This window comes from Panthera tigris, chromosome B4 (genome assembly GCF_018350195.1).
Source record: "Panthera tigris isolate Pti1 chromosome B4, P.tigris_Pti1_mat1.1, whole genome shotgun sequence".
NCBI classification, from domain to species: domain Eukaryota; kingdom Metazoa; phylum Chordata; class Mammalia; order Carnivora; family Felidae; genus Panthera; species Panthera tigris.
Window position 1 is genome coordinate 42,034,139 of NC_056666.1, and position 8,691 is coordinate 42,042,829.

The 8,691-nt window shown below is 38.7% G+C and overlaps 1 pseudogene; it reads left to right on the forward strand.

Moving 5' to 3' along the window:
* Window positions 1-7,028: 7,028 nt before the first annotated feature.
* LOC102953033 lies at window positions 7,029-8,264 on the forward strand (annotated as a pseudogene).
* Window positions 8,265-8,691: the final 427 nt, after the last annotated feature.

Genomic DNA, 8,691 nt, shown 5'->3' on the forward strand with positions numbered 1-8,691 from the left:
TTGTTAGGTTTATTCCTAGGTAGCTTATTGGTTTTGGCACAATTGTAAATGGGATTTATTCCTCAATTTCTCTTTCTGGTGCTTCATTATTGGTGTGTAGAAATGCAACAGATTTCTGAATGTGGATTTTGTATCCTGCAACTTTACTGAATTCATGTATCAGTTCTAGTAATTTTTTGGTGGAGTCTTTTGGGTTTTCCACATCAAGTATCGTGTCATCTGCAAAGAGTGAAAGTTTGACTTCTTCCTTGCTGATTTGGATGCCTTTTATTTCTTCTTGTCTGATTGCTAAGGCCAGGTCTTCCACTATTCTATTAAAGAACAGTGGTGAGAGTGGATGTCCCTGTCTTGTTCCTGATCTTAGGGGGAAAGCTCTCAGTTTTTCACCTTTGAGTCTGATGCTAGCTGTGGGTTTTTCATATATGGTCTTTATTACGTTGAGGTAGGTTCCCTCTAAACCTACTTTGTTGAGGGCTTTTTTCATGAATGGATGTTGTACTTTGTCAAATGCTTTTTCTACATCTATTAAAAGGATCATATGGTTCTTATCCTTTCTTTCATTAATGTGGTGTATCACATTGATTGATTTGTGAACACTGAACCACCCTTGCAACCCAGGAATAAATCCCATTTGATCATGGTGACTGACTTTTTTAATGTATTGTTGGATTTTTTTTTTTTTTTTTGCTAGTATTTTATTGAGAACTTTGCATCTGTGTTCATCAGGGATATTGGCCTGTAGTTATCCCTTTTAGTGGAGTCTTAAGCTGGGTAATGCTGAACTCTTAGAATGAGTTTGGAAGTTTTCCTTCCTTTTCTATTTTTGTGAATCACTTGAGAAGAATTGTTATTAACTCTTCTTTAAATGTTTGGTAGAATACAGCTGTGAAGCCATCTGGCTCTGGACTTTTGTTTGTTGGGAGTTTGTGATTACTGATTCCATTTCTTTGCAGCCTACCAGCCTATTCAAATTGTGTATTTCTTCGTGTTTCAGTTTTGATAGTTTCTTTGTTTCTAGGAACTTCTCCATTTCTTCCATGTTGTCCAATTTGTTGACTTATAGTTTTTCATAATAATCTCTTATAATTGTTTGTATTTCTGTGGTGTTGGTTGTTATTTCTCCTCTCATTATGATTTTTATTTTTTTTATGTTTATTCATTTTTGAAAGACACAGAGAGACAGAGCACAAGCAGGGGTGGGGCATAGAGAAAGGGGGACACAGAATCTGAAGCAGGCTCCAGGCTCTGAGCTGTCAGCACCAGAGCCCGATGTGGGACTCGAACTTACGAACCATGAGATCATGACCTGAGCCAAAGTCGGATGCTCAACCGACTGAGCCAGCCAGGCACCCCTCATTATGATTTTATTTATTTGAGTCCTTTCACTTTTCTTTTTAATGTAAAGGAGGAAAGAATATCCAATGGGAAAAACACAGCCTCTTCAACAAATGGTATAGTGAAAACTGGACAGTAACATGCAAAAGAATGAAACTGGACCACTATCTCACACCATACACAAAATAAATTCAAAATGGAATAAAGACCTAAATGTGAGATAGGAACCCATAAACATTCTAGGGGAGAACACAGGCAGTAACCTCTTTGACATCCACCCAGCAACTTCTTTCTAGATATGTCTCCGGAGGCAAGGGAAACAAAAGCAAAAATAAACTATTGGGACTTCAGCAAGATAAAAAGCCTCTGCACAGCAAAGGAAACATTCAATAAAACTAAAAGGCAACCTATGATATGGGAGAAGATTTTTGCAAATTACAAAGGATTAGTATCCAAAATGCATAAAGAACTTAGAAAACGCAACACCCAAAAAACAAATAATCCAATTTAAAAATGGGCAGAAGACATGAATAGACATTTTCCCAAAGAAGACACCCAGATGGCTAACAGACACATGAAAAGATGCTCAATATCATTCATTGTCAGAACTACAATGAGATATCACCTCATACCTGTCAGAATGGCTAAAATAAAAAAACACAAGAGGGTGCACCTCAGTGGCTCGGTCAGTTAAGTGTCCACCTCTTGATTTCAGCTCTGGTCACGATCTCACGGTTCATGAGATTAAGTCCCGAGTCAGGCTCGCTCTCTCTCTCTCTCGCTCTCTCTCTCTTTCTCTCTCTCTCAAAGAAGAATAAGAAAAAGAAAGAAAGGAACATCAGGTGTAGGCAAGGAAATAGAGAAAGGAGACCTCTCTTGCACTGTTGGTGGGAATGCAAACTGATACAGCCACTGTGGAAAACAGTATGATGGTTCCTCAACAAAGTTAAAAATAGAACTACCCTATGATCCAGCAATTGCACTATTAGGTATTTACCCAAAGAATACAAAAATACTAATTCAAAGGGATACATCTACCCCAATGTTTATAGCAGCATTGTCTACAATAGCCAAACTATGGAAACAGCCAAAGTGTCCACTGACCAATATATACCAATATATTTGGTATATATATATTGGTATATATATATATATATATATACCAATATATTTGGTATATATATATTGGTATATATATATATATATATATACATATATATATATATACAATGGAATATTAGTCATAAAAAAGAATGAAACCTTGCCATTTGCAACAACATGGAAGAAGCTAGAGAGTATTATGCTAAGCAAAATAAGTCAGTCAGAGAAAGACAGATGCAATATGATTTCATTCCTATGTGGAATTTAAGAAACAAAACAAATGAGCAAAGAGAAAAAACGAGAGAGGGAGAGGCAAACCAAGAAACAGATCCTGAACTATAGAGAACAAATTGATGGTTATCAAAAGGCAGGTGGGTGGAGGAAAAGGTTAAATAGGTGATGGGGAGTAAAGAGTGCACTTGTTATGATGAATACCAGGTGTCGTATAGAAGTGTTGAATATTGTACATCTGAAACTAATGTTACACTGTATGTTAACTAACTGGCGTTTAAATAAAAACTTAAAATCAATGGCTAACAAGCACGTGAAAAGATGCTCAACGCTAATCGTTAGGAAAATGGAAATGGAAAATGGAAAGAAAGAAAAAAGGAAGGAAGGTAGATAGGAAATTGTGTTGGCAAGGATGTAGAGAAATTAGAACCTTTGACTCTGAATGGCAGGGATGCAAAATGGTGTGACCCCTATAGAAAACAGTAGAGTGGTTCCTCAAAAACTAAAAAAATGGAGTTACCATATGATTTGGACATTCTACTTCTGGGTATATATACCCCCAATAATTACAATCAGGGTCTGTAAGAGGTATTTGTATACCCATGTACATTGCAGCATTATTTACAATAGCTAAAACATAAAAGTAACTCAAGGGTCCACTAACAGATAAATGGATAAACAACATGTGGTATATACACACAATGGAATATTACTAGGTCTTAAAAAGGAGGGAAATCCTGACCCAGGCTACAACATGGAGGCACCTTGAGGACATCATGCTAAGTGAAATAAGCCAGTCATTACAGACAAACACCATATGACTGCATTTATATGAGGCATCTAGAGTAGTTGAAGGCATTAACAGAGACAGAAAATAGAACGGTGGTTGTCAGAGATTAAGAAGAGAGGAAAATGGACAGTTGTGTAGTGAATAGAGTTTTAGTTTTGCAACATAAAAAAAGTTCTGGACAGTGGTTGCATAACAATGTGAATGTACTAATATTACTGAATTGTACGCTTAAAATAGTTAAGATGATAAATTCTATGCTATGTGTATTTTACCACAACAAAAAATTATCAAAAGTTTTTTTTTTTTTTATTTTTCAACATTTAAGTGTTACTGGTATAATGCGGTATACTTGCGCCAAGTGTGAAATTACTCGGCCAAAGTCAGATTTGCCAGAAGTACAGAGACTAAATGCAGAATTTGGGGGCCGCTTTTTTTTCCCCATGGAGCATTTGCCTATGTCCAAAAAGCTACTGAGATTTGGGGTTGTATATTAAACGGTTTTTCACAAACAGGAGAAGCAAAATGAATAAGTAGGTACTATTTCTAGGTACTATATACAAGACCTGATCTCTCCCAGCTGCCTATTTTTTTCTACACATATCTTAAGCTAAAGACAATTCTGGGCTTCAATTATTTCTCAAATAAAATGTCTGGCACATAAACATGCATAGTTAGGAGCACCTGGGTGGCTCAGTCATTTGAGCATCTGACTCTTGATTTCAGCTCAGGTCGTGATCTCACAGTTTCATAGGATCGAGCCCCACACTGGGCTCCACACTGACAGCATAGAGCCTGCTTGGGATTCTCTCTCTCTCTCTCTCTCTCTCTCTCTCTCTCTCTTTCTCTCTCTCTCTCTCGGCCCTCTGCTCCTCCCTTTCTCTCTCTCAAAATAAATAAATAAACATTTTTAAAAAGTGATGCCATAAAGATAAAAGGTTTGATTTGCCAAATAAAATAATAACTTTAACTTGTATTGACTTCAATATACAGGCATCTCTTCCTATATACAGTTCCAATACCCAGATATTTACTAAAGCATCCTACAAAATTCTTACCCAAAATTTCTATTCAAAGGGAAAACTTGCTGGAATCTGCATGCAGCATAGCAAAAACTAATTCAGGTTGCTCATAAACCCTGGCGAAACGTACCATGTACGAAAAGGACTAAATGTACTAACTTTCCAGTCCTTTCTCCAATTGTTTAGCTGTTTATAATCTTTCTTTCTTCTTCTAGACACCTTGAGGTCTAATTCATCCAGGCTCAATTTAGATGGATGATTTTTTTCTGACATTGTAGCAGTTTCATTACAAAGAAGGATGACATAATGCCTATTGTGCAACATTTACATATAAATGTTCCAACCAATAAGTACCAACAGATTAGTAATTTGTTTTATTAGTGTGATATATGATGCAGGAATCCTTTGTGCGCTGTGATATAGTAATTTATAATAAGACATAAGGTCAACATCCTTCATTCCTGACTCACAGCTCCCCCAATCCTTGTAATTCCCCAAGTGATTAGAGCGCATTAAGAACATTGGGGTGCTTGGGTGGCTCAGTTAAGTGGCTGACTCTTGATCTTGGCTCAGGTCATGATCCCAGGATCGTGGGATCGAGCCCTGCATCAGGCTCTGTGCTGACAGAGTAGAGCCTGCTTGGGATTCTCTCTCTCTCCTACTCTCTCTGCCCCTCCCCCACTCACATATGCATGCTCTCTCTCTCTCTCTCTCAAAATAAATTAATTATTTAAAAAAAAAAGAACAATAAGAGAAGCTTTACTTGTTGTGATGAGCACTGGGTGTTACATGTAAATGATGAATCACTAAATTCTACTCCTGGAACCAATATTACACGATATGTTAACTAAATACAACGTTAAAAAAAAAAAAAAACTGACACAAAGACGGAAAAAGTAAATAGGTCTTTGTTCTTCCACGTCGTCTAGTAGAAATGACAAACAAATAATCCTAATGCAAGCACACATGCCATATAAAAAAAAATTAGGAACAGAATATTATACGCACATAAAAAAACACAATGACCAGTCCTACTTAGGAAGTTTCAAAAGAGATATTTGAGCTGAGAATATCCTTTAGCATGAATTCTATCATGCAAGGCAAGGAATGAGCACTTACAGGAAATTTTGCCACACTGATTTCCTTAAGACAAAATTTTATAAAGGAAAATGTAAACTTTATAAAAGAATACAGTAATTTAATAATGAACAGTCACTGCATTCAGGGGAATTTCTTTAACATGAGTTATCTAATGTTGAATAATTTTCTCAGCTTTTGGTACAAACTCATCATTGCCCTGAAAAACTACTTTGGAAGTAATAGACATTTCTAAAAGGAAAGAGAAAACTCAAAGTAGAGATGTGTATTTCAACATTTGCCCCCTCTAAAGACAAACAAATCTTTAACTTTACCTGTCTTTTGTATCACTGAGATACTGAGAAGTTTATTTTCAATACCACTATCTCAAGATCATATAAATCACAAAAACTGTTTTAAAAGAGCTCAAGGTAGAATTTACAAAATCACCAACTTCTAGAACTAGAAGTGGTCCTCCGTCTGGTCTAAGGCCCACCAAGTTCAAATGTTAGCACCTGTACCCAGATCTCCGTTCACTTCTTTCTTGGCTGTCTCTTCCTACTTCCTCTGACCTATTGTCATTGATAATTACTTTGCAGTACAGTTTGGATTAGAAGACACTGATGTGATCTAACTGCCCCATTTTTCGGAGGATTCAACTTCAGAAATTCAAACTGAGGGGCATTACGTGACTCAAATCTACTTGCTTTCAAACTCAGGTCAGAGGCAAAGATAACGAAAACTAGAAAAAAATATCTCACACCGAGATCAGCTCAAGGCGCAGTGGAGTATTTAGTTGGGAGTTTTACATAGTGAAATGTTTCTTCGGCAAGCAACTTGAACTCAACTGTGTGAGTGTTTCAGGAAGGTATTTTCAGCTCAACTTTAGAAATAGCTAAAAGCTAGTGCTTTCTAACTACACGACTTCTGTTGTTCATAACAAACCCCTTTCAACCACATCTAAATTTATGTTAACGAGATGATTTTTGAAAAGCCCCTTGATAAGCTAAGGATAGAGGCTGGTTGCCAGTGATTAGAGGTTGGAACTTCAGTCCCCCCCCTTCACCTCCAGGGAGGGGAGAGGGGATGGAGGTTTAATTAATTACCACTGGGCAATGATTTACTCAATCATGCTTACATAATGAAGCCTCTGCAAGAACTCAAAAGGACAGGGTTTAGAGAGCTTCCCCTTGATATTCTTGTTTTGTGTGTGTGAACAAGAACACATCCATATGCCAAGAGGTTGGAGTCTCTCACATTTCATGCTCAGGACCCTCTGGACATCATTCTACACATTGCTTCATCTGGCTGTTCACTCACCTCCTTTAATATCCTTTGTAACAAACAAGTAATCAGTAAATAAACTGTTTGCCCAAGTTATGTGAGCTGCTCTAGCAAATTAATCAAACCAACATTAACTAACAAACATTAATATGAGATAGCTGTCCTGTGAAAGGACATTCGTAATCACTGCCATGGAACACAGACAGACCTATGGGAACGCTCGAGAAACTCTCTTGGAAAACCTGAATAGTGAGTATGACTTAGATCTTTTCCGAAGAGCGTGAGCCCAGGCTTCAGAGGATTTGGACAAGTTAAGGCCGCAAGACCAAAGCACAGAGGAGAGCAACATGATTAAAACAATTGCTTTTGGTGGTTATGAGCTCATTACCTGGTACCATTCTTCCTATCCCAAAGAATATGCATGACTGGGACATCTCTACATATGTGAATTCTGATTAAAATACATGAAAGGCCAAATGATACTCAGCTAACACACGGCTAAAAATGTGTATGGAAACAGCCACCCGGTGATGAGATATATCATCAGCCAACAGCTGTTGGCCAAGCTTTTTCTGGACCACAAGATATTACATTATGATGTGGAACCCTTTATGTTCCATGTTATGACAGAAGTGGACAACACCGGCTGTCACCTGATTGGATATTTTTCCAAGGAAAAGAATTCATTCCTCAACTGCAGTGTAGTATCCTTAGCATGCCTCAGTACAGGAGACAGGACTATGGCAAGGTGCTCATTGATCTCAGTTATTTGCTTTCCAAAACGGAAGAAAAAGTTGGTTCCTCAGAACGTCCACTCTCCAATCAGAGGCTCACAAGCTACTGCAGTTACTGGAAAGAAATGCTTCTCGGCTACCTGCGTTATCTCCAAGGGAAAGAGATTTCTACCAAAGAAATTAGCCAGGAGACAGCTGTGAATCCTGTGGACATTGTCAGCCCTCTACAGACCCTCAGATGTTCAACTATTGGAAAGGAAAACACTTAGTTTTAAAGACACGGGACCTGATAGATGAGTGGAGAGCCAAAGAGGTCAAAGATCCCCTCTAAAAAAAAAAAAAAAAACCATGGACCCAAGCTTTTTACAGTGTGCCCCTCCCACTTAAAGTGACCTGTTACTCTGAGCCTGCGAACCCCGGCAGCAGGAATCTCTACCCTAGGGATCCGTCTGTCATCTCTGGGGCTCTTGTGGTTGGTAAATACAGTATTTGGGGGGAAGACCAACCTCCTCAGGACTGTCCCGGCTCCGACCCTGGTGTATGTTGCAGACGTTAGTTCTGAGGAACTGTGATTTCGGCCTCAGTGAGGTTGCCTGGATGGGATCTCTAGTAGCCCTGAAGGCAGACACCTCACAGCACTGATCCATGGTGTTCTGTTTGGCACCGTACCTGTCCAGTCACCGGGTCCCCTCTTGCCCGGTAGCCCCATGAGCTTGTTTGTGTTGCATCTTCTACACTTTGAAATAATGCTTCTTCCTGCCTGGTCACCAGACTTCCAAATAATGGCTGCTGCCACAAGAACCTTTCCAATCACTCCTTACATGTGTTTACTTTTTTTTGGGAACAGCAGGGAAGAGGTAACACTTGTGAGTGTGTGCACACTGGGAGGGGTCCGTTCCCTTTGGATTTTACCTCACTTTGATTTCTTTCCTCCACTTTTATTGACAGCCTTGCTTATAATCAGTATCAAGCTGGCCAGAGAGCAATATTCTCTTAAGACTCTTCCAAGGACGAGTCTTGCTAACAGCGTATATAATCTATCGGAACGAGATGGAGAGGGCAATTAAGAGGCGGCGATTCAGTACTCCGAGTTCACCTGTGGGCAGTGTCTTGGCAGAAG